Here is a 12790-nt window from a genome sequence, read left to right on the forward strand (position 1 = left end):
CTGCTTTTTGCATCTAGCTTTTTCCTGCCCTGTGTAGTTCAGGATTCCCTGCCTAGGTTCTCTGTCTCTGTCTGTCTGTCTGTCTCTCCTTCTTTCTCTTTCAGCTTTAACTTTGAGACATCATGGAAAAAAACCTTACAGGTACACATGGAAAAGGCATGATCATAGAATGAAAAATTAAAGCCCAAACAAACAACCCCCCCCAAATTAGTAGCATCAACACCTGTCGGCTTATGTTGAAGCTGAGGCCTTGGGAGTTTGACATGATACAGGGCCTGAAAGAATGGATTAGTGTTCCCCTCCTCCTTCCTCACCCTCTCCTTCAGCAGAATCCACACCAGCCTCCTCATAATCCTCCTCTGGGCAGCCATGTCTTCATGGGCCTCAGAGAACTCTCCCTCCTCCATGCTCTCATCTACCTACCAGCTCACAGAGGCACACTTGGCATACATTAGATCAAACTTATTATCTAGGCGAGGCCAGGCCTCAACAATGGCTGTGGTGTTGCTCAGAATGCACACAGCTCTCTGGACCCTGGCTAGGTCTCCATCAGGCACCACATTGGGAGGCTGGTAATTAATGCCAACCTGGAAGCCAGTGGGGTACCAGTACATAAACTGGACACGACGCTTGGTCTTGATGCCTGGCCACAGCATCATTGACATCTTTGGGAAACATCACCACGGCACAACAGGCAGCAAGCCATGTATTTACCATGGCCAGGGTCACGTTTCACCATCTGGTTAGCTGGCTCAAAGCAGGCATTGGTGATCTCTGTTACTGTAAACTGTTCATGGTAAGCTTTCTCAGCAGAGACAACAGGGGCATATGTAGCCAGAAGGAAGTGGATGCAAGGGTAGGGCACCAGCATGTTCTGGAATTCTGTCAAATCAACATGCAGGACCCCATCAAATCTGAGGGAAGCAGTGATGGATGACACAATCTGGCTAATAGGTGGTTAAGGTTAGTATAGGTCAGGTACTCAATGTCGAGGTTTCTGACGGATGTCATAGATTAGCCTCATTGTCTACCATGAAGATACAATTAGAGTCCAGCTTGGACTTCTTTCCATAATCAGCAGAGAGCCGCTCCATCAGCAGGGAGGTGAAGCCAGAGCCCATTCCCCCGCCAAAGCTATGGAAAACCAAGAAGCCCTGAAGACCCATACACTGGTCAGCCAGCTTGCGAATTCTGTCCAAGACAAGGTCAACGATCTCCTTGCCAATGATGTAGGGGCCACAGACATAGTTAGTGGCAGCATCTTTCTTGCCTGCAGTGAGCTGCTCAGAGTGAAAGAGCTGGAGGTAGGTACCAGTGCAAATCTCATCAATGTCTGTGGGTTCCAGGTCTACAAACACTGCCCCACAGCACGTGTTTGCCAGTGTCAGTCTGGTGTTGAAGGGTCAACAGTGAATGTGTTGAAGGAGTCATCTCCCCATCCAATGGTCTTGTCCCTTGGCATCTGGCCATCAGGTTGGATGCCGTGTTCCAGGCGGTAGAGCTCCCAGCAGGCATTGCCCATCTGGACACCAGCCTGGCCAACGTGGCTGGAGATGCACTCACGCATGGTAGCTAGGGGTTGGAAGGCGAGGGGGGAACAGAAGCAGACACCAGGCCCCGGTTACCATTCCTGACAGCTAAAAGTAGAAGCAGGTAATGCAGTGAGCTGTGCTAGGTCTTCCTTCGTTAATTAACAATCAAGACAATCCCCAACAAACATGCATGCACACAGGCCAATCTGATCTAGAGAGTTCCGCAGTGGAAGCTCTCTCCTCATGTGATCCTGCTCTACCCAACCCCAACTAGGGCTCACCTCATCACTCATCACGTGCCAGCCTCTTGAGCCTCTCCTATTAGATATTTGGGTATCTTGAGATGGTGTCTTCCTTCCTTCCTTCCTTCCTTCCTTCCTTCCTTCCTTCTTTCTTTCTTTTTTCTTTTTTAGGCTCTTCTGCTTTAGGGCCTTGCCTGGGGGTTAAGATGATGGGAGTGAGGTTAATGAGGATACATTTTGACAATTTTTGGGTCACAGATAAGGCTGTATCAAGACCTGGGGGAGGCTGAGCATAACATGCAAGCATGAAGCAGAGCCAGCCCGGCCTGCAACTCGGTTGGATTGGGAAATTGAGAATAAAGCACACCTCCGGCTGTGCATATCAGAGTGGCTTCAGCGGGCACTTCAGAGGGTACCTGCTGTCATGTATGCATGTGCGAAGACGGTCTCTGTGCCCTTGCAGTTGTATTCTGCACCCCTCCTGGCCTGCTGTATCCTGGAGAAGGTGCCAGGTGAGGGATGGCTTGGTGACTCCATGGCAACACGCTTCCTATCAAGTCCATGCAGTGGGCACACATGCAGGAACCTGGAGGGTGAGAGGAAAGGGGCATGGCATTTGTCAGATGGATCCCATTGCTTCATTCCTGTCAGGTGTCCCCTCCCTATGGCTCCTCTGTCAGACTTCTAGGAACATATTTGTGGTCAGCGCTCCCGCCTCAGACATTGTATGCCTCCTATTTTATTTTTTTAAGTAGTAGGTTTCTGTAGAGCATTTTTCTTTAGATTTTCTTTAATTTTTAAGTGTGTGTGTGTGTGTGTGTGTGTGTGTGTGTGTGTGTCTGTCTGTCTGTCTGTCTGTGTTGGTATGTGCGTGTGGGTATGGGTACCTGCAGAGGCCAGAAGAGGGCGGCAGATCCTCTGGAGCTAGAATTATGGGCAGTTGTGAGCAATCCAACTTGGATGCCAGGAACCAATCTTGTAAGTCTGGGAGAAACAGTCTTCTGCAAGAGCAACGTGGCCTCCTGGCCACTGAGCATCCCCTCAGCCCATCTCCCTGCCTCTTTATCAGTAGCTGTATCCCAGAGCATCTTTTTTTTTTTGGTGTTGCCATCAGTTTCTTCCTGTGACTCCTTCGTGCTCTTTTTATTTTACTGGCAAACTACTTCCCTTTTCTCAACTGGACTATCTGCTTCATGGGAGCCAGCATTGTATAGTCTGCTGTTCGATTGCTGGGAGCCTACCTCTGGGTCTGGCACTTTCCTGGTGCACACAGGATGCTCGGTACATGTGTGTTAAGGGAAGGAACACATCCATACATGGGAATACAAGTGCCCACTCACACATGCAGACAGACTCGCATACCTAAGGCCTTTACCGTCTTCACCAGTGTGAGCCAGTGGGCCTCAACCTTCTTCTTTCCATTATGTAATATTTTATTCAAATAACATGTTGCCTTTTCAGAGTACATTTTCTTATTAGTAATTCCCACAGTGGAAAAATATTTTATGACCTAGTCTTATATTTGTGGATGGCTAATTTCTGTGCAAGTGAAATACATTTGAAGAATACGTCTGTTTGGAGTCTGCCTACGAAGGAGACCTCCCTACACTGAACTTCTCTGAGCCCATCTTTCCCTGATTTCCTCCCTGAGACTGATTTGAAAGTCCCTAGACACAGACCCATCAACAGCTGCCCATCAACTGAGCAGGGTGGAAGGTTCCGAATGGGACACTTGGCACTTTCATGCAAAGTCTGACCCATGAATGAGCAGTCCTCCCTCCAGTCCGAGCAGAGAACTCTACTCTTATCCTGATAGGAACAAGTTAAACTTTCCTCAAGAAATGGTAGTTAAACCAGGTGGTGGTGGCACACTCCCTTAATCCCAGTCCTGGGGAGGCAGAGGCAGAGGCAGAGGCAGAGGGATCTCCTTGACTTCAAGGCCAGCCTGGTCTACACACACACACACACACACACACACACACACACACACAGAGAGAGAGAGAGAGAGAGAGAGAGAGAGACAGGGAGAGGGAGAGGGAGAGGGAGAGGGAGAGGGAGAGGGAGAGGGAGAGGGAGAGTTCCAGGAAAACCAGGGCTACTCAGAGAAGTCCTGTCTTGAAAAACAAAAACACAAAAACAAAGAAAAAGAAAATGTTAGTTGAAAGTAACATGAGAGGAAAATTCAGCTGCACTGTAATATGGAACTCAGACTCCTTGCCTAGTTGTACGCAACTCCCCTGAAAATAACCATGTAATTACAAGAAAGTCTGCCCACCAGTGGGCGTCTTCTTCACTCCCTCCTCATTATGAGCCGAACAGCGAACAGCATCGGCAGAGCAGAGCACCAAAGAGGTCAGAGCTTCCACAACATGGCAACTGCCCTGCAGATGCCTATAATCGTGGGGGTTGAATTAACAAAGTTCAGTGAAGGTCAAAGCTGAGACTGCCAAGAGGCCCACCTTGACAGCTTTCTGCAGTGCATCCCCATGGTTGTTGACAGTAACTACTGCTCCAGGGCCCCAGTGACTGTGCAGGGTGAGGGTGTAGCCAGGGAGTACTCCACCACAGAGCAGACCCAAGAACAGGACTCTGGACAACCCCGTTCGCTTAGTCCAGTGAACAGACGCAGTCTTGGAACCGGAGTGACAGTGTGGTGACAAGTGAGTGTCCTGTGTACCACACCAGGTTGGAGCAGGCTGGGCCTGGAGAAGTGCTGAGACATAAGCAGGTTTAACCCCTGGGTTTCGGAGTGGCAGAGCTGAAGCGGCCTCCTTGGCCACTGAAGAGGATGCTCAGCTTTAAGAGAACCGCTATGCTGATTTTGAGGGCTCAAGGTCACCCAACCTTCTTCTTTTCATTTTTTAAAAAATATTTTAACTTATTCTGTAAGGAGTTCATAAATGTGTATAACATATTTGATCATATCCTCCCTCAACTTCTCCCCTCTGCCACCTGTACCCTCTGTACCCCTCCCAACCTCTTGTTTTCTTTTTAGTTTTTTTTGTTTTTCTTAGTAGCCTATGGAGTCTACTTTTTCTCCCTTTGTATGTGAAGCAATGTGATGGGGCATCCCCAGGAGTATGGGCAACCTGCAAGGGGTCATAGCCTTGAAGGAAAACCACTCTTCCTTTTCCAGTAGCATCAGTAGCCAATAGCTCCTCAGCTGAGGTGGGGCCTCAAGCTCCCATTTGCTGCCGACTGGCTCCATCTTGTGACCACCTGTCACTCAACTACCAGGCAATGAGGTATGGCTCAGGTCAGCTGTCCTGGAAGCAATAAGGTCTTGGGAGCCTGGGACTTCATAGGAGGCAGGGTGGAGAGGGCCTTCTGTTGAAGGAACTGTTGCTCAAATTGTTTTCACACTGAGGGCATTCACTCCGAGGGTGTTCACACTGAGGGTAGTCACACCAGGGGTATCCTCAGGGTGCCTTAATAGAGGCTCTGGGCTTATTGTCCCCGAAGGGGAGGCAGGCCTGTGAAGGAAAGCAGCTGGACCATTGGCACCAAAGCTCCCCAAGCTTGGCTCAGCTCAGTATAGCCACAGAGAGGCCAAGTCTAGATCTACGAGCCTCTATGTAGCTTAGCTTCAGCTGAGGAGAGCAGGGATTGTTGTCTCTTGCTCTTTTGTCCTTCTCTCTTCCCTTCCTTCTGTCGACTTTGTGCATCCTTCTCACTTAGTCTGTTTCTCAAGGAATGCAGAGGAAAGAGGCTCTCACTGGAGGCCATAAAACCTCCTGAGTTCAGGTTTCTATTACACAGGGGAGCGTGGAAGCCAATGATAGTCTATGAAAATTCAATAACCCTTGAAAACGGCAAGAGAGTTGCTCTTCATAAATTAAACAACGGGTACCAAGGAGTTGTCTCTCACTTACCTCTACTGCTGAGAATGTGGACCCAAAAGGGCCTTAATTAGGCGTCCATTTTTTTATCTAGGAAAAAAAAGTTCATTTATCTCAATCAATGGCAGGTGGAGAAGGTAGCCAATGATTGTGTTTTAATAATACCCAACAAACAAAAGCCTCCTTGCTTCTCTCAGTTGGGGATGAATAAACAAACAGATACACAGAAACTCTCATCCCAGGGGAAGGTGCAGAGACATACCTGCCATCACCCCAGTGTAGTTTGTTAAGCAGCCACTGTAGGTCCTGGTGGCTGTGCTATGTGCTATGTGTGTGTATGTGTTTGTCTCTCTCTGCATTTGTGTCCATGCATTTTTTGTATGTATCTTTATGTGTTGATATGTGTGTTTGTGCCTACATATGTGTATGGAACATATGTGTGTCTGTGCTTCAGTGCTGGTGTGTTCCTGTGTATATTTGTGTCTATGTCTCTCTTTGTACATGTGTCTGTGTGTCTATATCTGCATGTCTGCCTCTGTGTGTGATTGTGCCTCTGTGTGTCTATGTGTATGTATCTGCATATCTGTCTCTGTGTTTCTGTGCATATGTATGTGTCTCTCTAGTCTCCATGTGTGTTTCTTGCTGTATACATCTGTATGTTTGTATCTCTTTCTCTTTCTCTGTATGTCTGTGAATATCTGTGTGTCTATCCCATGGTGTGTGTGTGTGTGTGTGTGTGTGTGTGTGTGTGTGTGTGTGTGTGTAAGAGTGTCCCTTCTTTTCTTTTCCCTGCTCAGTCACACATGGTGTTCCCCTTTTGCAGAATTTCCACTTCAGAGACTCAGGACCCAGGATCTATTCTGGCAAGTAACAAACAGACAAGCAGAGCAGAAGACAGTCTGCCCGAGGGGGACTAATTAACTTCCCTTTTAGGACAAAGAACACTCAGTCTAAGGACCAAAATTCCTCCTCCACCATCCCTGTGTGGCCTCTGGTGGGAGGCTAAGCACTGTGATGAGTCCAGACCTACAGGTGATCTGGAACTGGCAGTTTCCATGAGTCCCCAAGTTTGAGCCACCAGCTGGTGACATGCCCAGTGCCAGGCTCTATGCTTTTGAACTCTATGGAAGGCTGGCAGTGACAGGAGGACACCTGGATGTGGTGAGGGCTCCCAGGGAGATGGCTACCTTACTAAGGACAAGCTTCAGCCTGTCCTCACATGTGCTGGATGTGTGCTTGTCGTGGGTCTCAGAAGTGCAGAGATGCACTTGGTGTGTGAGCCTCTGTCTCTGCTTATGCATATGCGTGCGCACAGATACCCACCCAAGCGACAAGCTGAGTTCGCCCTGCTGTGGCAGCCAGGGACACCCCACTGTTAGGAAACAGATCAAAGGATGTTAATGGATCAAATATTAAATGGCAGTTAAACACCGCACTGAATAATTCACCTTTCTTCATGTGAGCAACTTTGCACTGACTGAAACAGGAAGTGGTTTTCATGCCAATAACGGTGTTAGCAGGGAAGCGGGCATTGCTGTTTGCTTTCCCGAAGTGTTGGAAAATGTGAGACCCAAGTCTTCACTTATTAAATTCAGTCCTGTGGGAAAACAGTGTCAAGATTTTCTCTCTCACCTACAGTTTTATGGAATTAGGTGGCTGGGGGCTGGGAAACATGGAAGGGGACTGTGGATGAGGGTAGTGGATTCCTGGGAGCCCTGGGAATTGGGGATGCTTCTCCTGGAGAAAGGAAAACCCAGCAAACAAGGCGTGGGGCTCCATTCTGGCAGGCCAAGTCGCAGTAACTCCGCCTAGTTCCTGGCCTGTGCCTATCTACCCTTGGTGGCCAAATGACACCGCAGAGTTGATTAACTTAGAGCAGAGTGTGATGCTGCACTCCCTGGGCAGCCCTCATGAGGTCATGTGGGTCTTTTAGAGGCATGGTCAGAGGCAGAGAGGTGGCGCCGCCGGGAAGGGCGGTTTGGAATGCAGAAGCTACTGTGAGCTGAAGAATGTGGGCAGGAAGAGGGGCCGTCCCCTGCAGGAGGGAGGCAGCTGCACTTGTCCCATCCATCATTCTAGCTAAGCGTCATCCACTCCAGACTTGTGACTTCCTAAGCGCTGAAGGGAATGTATCTGTATTGTTTCGAGCAACTCCATTGGCTGTCATTTGTTATGGTAACATTAGGAGGCTGTCACGTAGGTTCTGGGATCGCTCTCCCTCAAGCTCTATATTACTCCAGATGACACCGTCAGACTGTTTCCCACAGGTGTTCTTTATTACAATTACAATTTGTTGCACTTTAGAGAAATTAGCATTGTCATGCTCTGTACAGGTGCTGTAACTGTATTATTACCTCATGTAGTCCCCATGAGGCCTCTATAGTTGGGTACTAACCACACTGTGTTAGTTAGCTACTGCTGTGTAACAAGTAACATCAAACAGTTCAAACTCTAAAGCATCATATGGAGAGGACCCACAGGGGTGCAACTCTTGAAGGCAGATGCCACTTCAGCCACTCTCAGGACCTGCTTACCTTCTAGGGACTGTTAATCTTGATTGTCATTTTGGTGGGATTTAAGAGTCACCAAGTTTACACATCTCTGGGCACGCCTGAGGGCTTTTCCAGAGAGGTTTAGCTAAGGAGGGAAGAAGACCTACCATGCCTGTGTGCGCATGCCATTCTATGTGCTGGGGTTTCGGGCTGAATCAAAAGGAGAAAGTGATCTGGGCCGAGGACTCATCTCTCTCTGCTTCCTGACCGTGGGTGCAGCATGACCAGCTGCATCACATCCCTGCCATCGTGGACTGTATTCTTTAGAACCGTGAGTGGAAATGCACCCTTATGCTAGTGATTTGGTTTTGTCAGGTATGCTGTTAACAGTCACGAGAAACGCACTGCCCTTCTGGATAGGAGAGGACCAGAGAGGTTGAGCTAGTTAAGCCTAGCAAAAACCTGCATCTAGCAGTGGGGGCTGAGGGACCACACCCCAAATCATTTTTCTGGCTTTGATGGAGTTTATGTCCCATGTTAGCCACCCTTGAGTCTTATTTGGATGCCTCATGGATGTACCCATGGCACTCATGTACCCCTTTGTCCTGGCATGAACTGCTTAACACCACTGTGCTTGGCTTAGTGTTTGTTTTCTCTTACTAAGCTGGCACGGTGAAACCAGATAAAACAGTGGAGAAAGAAGAAGGAATGATTGACGTGTTGCTGAAGACAGCGAGAGCTGCCCAGGTGACAAGGGGCCATAGGGTGAGGAGTTGTGGGACAGAGATGACTGTGTGGACAGATGTCTGCTTCCTGAGTTTAGTTAATTGTGGCTTCCCCAGGGCCGCAGAAACTCACCAACTTGGCTGCTGTCCTGACAGTCCCTCATTTCTTGGATGCCATTTCTTTGGTTACATGGTACACTGTGGGAAAACAAAAAACAAAAAACAAAAAACAAAAAACAAAAAACCAGTGTCCAAGGCTCAAGACATAATAGCGGCGTCTCTGGGTCACGGTCTCCCCATACTAGTGACATAAATTTCTCTCTTTTGGGCTCATCCTGCCAGTGTGCCTTGGTCTTAAACACCATTGGCTAGAAGCCACCAAACAGCAGTGTTCAAAGGCTGGTGTTGGGGCATGGTCTGATGTATTTTGATGTTAATTATTGTTTACTGTCTTTGTGACTTACCTTTTGTTTAATAAAAAGCCATCCACCCGGGCAGAGCAAAAGAGATAGGTGAGGCTAAGAGAGAGAGGGATCTTGAGGGGGAAAAAAAAAAAAAAAAAAAAAAAAAAAAGGATGGCCAAGAGGAAGAAGGAGAGACCTGAAGTGAAGAGAGGAAGGCTGCCATGGGTTAGATGGAGGAGAAGCACATGGCCAGCATGGATGGAGAATCTGGCCCAGATGAAGAACATGAGCAAGTATATGGGATTATGGATGGGAGGTAGTTTGATAGAAGTTTCTAATGAAACAGATGACATGGGATTGTGACAGGTATCCCATGCCTGAGGCCCTACTATGGAAAGCAGTTTAGAGGATTGATATCTCTTGTGCCCCAGGTTAACTGAGGCTATTTTAAAATATAATAAGTGTCTGTGTCTTAATTAATTGCTAGCTGGACCTACAAATAATACAGATAATACAGATAATTTAAAAAACAATAGCTGGGTACCAGCTCCATTGAGCCCATCTTGGTCTCCTTAAACTGGCACATTTCCAGCCCCTGACGCAGACTTATTGAACTGGAAACTCTTGTGTGTGGCCCCCAAATCCTGTGTGTTCTCATATCCTCTTTCTAACTGTGGTTCAGACAAAAATTTTAGAATTCTTGTTTTTTCCCCTTTTAACTCCTAGTACATCTTTGATATTTCCATAAAGAAAATTACTTCTTTATTGCTATATGTTGACTTGGGAATATCCAGGGTGTTTGGACAAGCCATAATTAGCTTTACTTATTGTTTTGGATTTTTTTTTTGAGGCAGGGTCTCATTATGGCATTTAGCCTGACTTAGAACTCATTATGTAGCTCAGGCTGGTCTTAAACTCAAAGCAATCTTCCTGTTGCTGGAATTATAAAGTGAGCCATCACACCAGCTTTGTATATATATTTTTTTTAAATTTTTTATTAATTTATTCTTGTTACATCTCAATGTTTATCCCATCCCTTGTATCCTCCCAATCTCCCCCCCCCTTTTTCCCATTATTCCCCTCCCCTATGACTGTTCCTGAGGGGAATTACCTCCCCCTGTATATGCTCATAGGGTATCAAGTCTCTTCTTGGTAACCTGCTGTCCTTCCTCTGAGTGCCACCAGGTCTCCCCCTCCAGGGGACATGGTCAAATGTGAGGCACCAGAGTATGTGAGAAAGTCATATCCCACACTATATTGTTTGTTAAACATTTCTCTGGGTCTTGAACACTGTGTGACTGCACTGTTTATCCGTGGCTATGTGGTCGTTTGGATGCACTGTCATCAGCCAGTCCGTGTGAGTGACGGCAGCAGACCTCGGAGAGGGTACCACTCTTGAACTCGGCTCAGATGTGTTCACAGTGTGAACATATGGTGGCCAGAGCCAATTAACCTCTTTCACCTTTTCTGAGATTGGAGCCTGGACTAGCAAGGAGCCTGGTGAGAGCCCAGGGCTAGGTCTGGATGCTTCTGCAGGGCTAGGAGAATAGCCCATGAAGGGACACTTGAAGGAGGCACTCCAGTGACACCCAGAAGTTGCTTTCAGCAAGGAGGGGAGGCACGGGATCGACCCTCCCTTGACAGAAGAAGAGGTGAAAAGTCTGCATTCTGCTCCCAGTTCTTTTCACAAGAAAGAAAAACTCATGAAAACAAAACTTTGTCTTTATTTGCATAGAGAAATGCACGGAGGGCTATAAACCAAGGTGCTAATATGATTTTGGAACAGTGATGTTATGAAGTATTTTCATTTTCTTCTTATTGCTTAGCTGTATTTTTTGCATTTTTCTATAATGAGCCTCCATTACTTTTATAATAAAAAAAAAAAAAGCACTGAAAAGAAGACCATGGAAATCAGGAGGAGCTCCTGTTTGGGGTAGAATATACTAGAAGGGTGTATTTACTTGTGCTAAGTGATAGAGGATCAGGTTCAAGGAGAGAGAACTCAAAACTGATTCCTCAGGTCCTGGGTCAGGCTGAGCACTCTGAGGCTGGGGAGGCCACTGGGGACTGTCTGTCAGTTGATAAAAGGGACCTGGAGGCTTAGAGAGGGTGCTAGAAGGAGGCATTATAATCTTTAGGGTGTGTGTGCGCGCGCATGCATACATGTGCATGCATATGTGTGTTGTCCTGACTTGACCATCAGATGAAGTGAATTTGGAGGCTGGAGCTGGCTTTGGGCAATGGAGACCTGGGATGTAGGCATGGTAGGCAGGACGGCTCCTGATCCTGGCATCTTGACAAATGAGGATTAGAGAGAGAGAGAGAGAGCCAGGGCTATTAACCCCTCTACTACTTCTGGGCTTCCCACACATCACAGTGCCCTACAGGAGCAAAGCTCGAAAGACAGACAGCGCTCAAATGAGTTTCTGTGACATCTGATCTGATGCTGAGGGGGCTTTGCTGTCTTTTTCTCCCTTTTTATTAAAGTTCATTACTTCCAATTATAAAAGAGGGGGGTTTGGTGGATTTACCTCAAAAACGTAATTGAACAACTTCCCCCTACGCTTCTCCCTAGTGTAAAACATTCTTGCCCTTTGGTGCAGAGAACAAATAGAGAAGAACCATTCTTAATTTGGAAAAAAAAAAAAAAGCCAACCATATTTATCCTTGAAAGCCATAGAGAATTGAAGGCAATTCATCCTTGAAAAGTATTAGAATGGAAGGGAAGAAAACGGGCTTGGCCTGCAAGTGATGGAGGTGTGCCTGCAGCCTAGGGAGCTACCTGTCTTCAGAGTGCCTAAAGTCTCACCCAATGGTGGGGTGTCAATAGCACAAACACCAAAAATCCCTGGGACATGGATGGAATTCAGGAGGTTAGTCCATGCGCTGGGATCCTGGAGGCCGCCAGCCTGGTGTGACCGTGGGTGAGGGCTGAGTGATTGGAATCCTGGAGACCGCTCTCCTGTGGCTGTGTATAGGTTGATGGAAGGTCGTCAGCCTGGTGTGACCGTGGGTGAGGGCTGAGATTGCCAGGTCTGGTTCTCTCTTCTCTGTCATTCTTTTAACAAAACCCTTGGCCTAGAAAAAGATGATTTGTGGCAAGAAGTGCTTGAAAAACCCTGGGTTTCATAAGAAGTTTGGGAATCTGGGCATGTGGGACAGATCATGGTCTGCAGACCTGTAGACTTCTTGTTCTCGGAGCTTACTGCTGTGCTCTCTGGCCACTACGTTAGCTTTAGTCTTTCATCTCATCGTCTCTTCCCTTCCCCTCTACCCTCCTCCCTAACGCTCCCCCCCCCCTTTTCTGACCGAGTCTCATATTTCCCAGGTTGGCTTTAAACTTTTGATTTTCCAGCTTCTATCTCTCTAGTTCTGGGATTATAGGAATATATTCTCATGCCTGGTTTATGTGGAACTGGGAATTGAACCTACAGCCTTGGGGCGCACTCTACTGAATGAGCTGTGTCTCTGCCACCAGCTTGTTCTGTAAGGCAGATCCATGGAAGTCCAAGCTGAGAAGGGCATGGCCCAGAGCATGATGAGAGGTGGGCTTGGC

At 47.5% G+C, this 12790-nt stretch overlaps 2 pseudogenes; both read right to left on the bottom strand.

The window, feature by feature from the left end:
- Positions 1-288: 288 nt before the first annotated feature.
- LOC127208293 (tubulin alpha chain-like) lies at positions 289-1567 on the bottom strand (annotated as a pseudogene).
- Positions 1568-4127: 2560 nt separating this feature from the next.
- LOC127207901 (succinate dehydrogenase [ubiquinone] cytochrome b small subunit, mitochondrial-like) overlaps positions 4128-12790 on the bottom strand; it is a 129380-nt pseudogene continuing 120717 nt past the window's right edge.

This window comes from Acomys russatus, chromosome 25 (genome assembly GCF_903995435.1).
Source record: "Acomys russatus chromosome 25, mAcoRus1.1, whole genome shotgun sequence".
In the NCBI taxonomy this organism is placed as follows: Eukaryota; Metazoa; Chordata; class Mammalia; order Rodentia; family Muridae; genus Acomys; species Acomys russatus.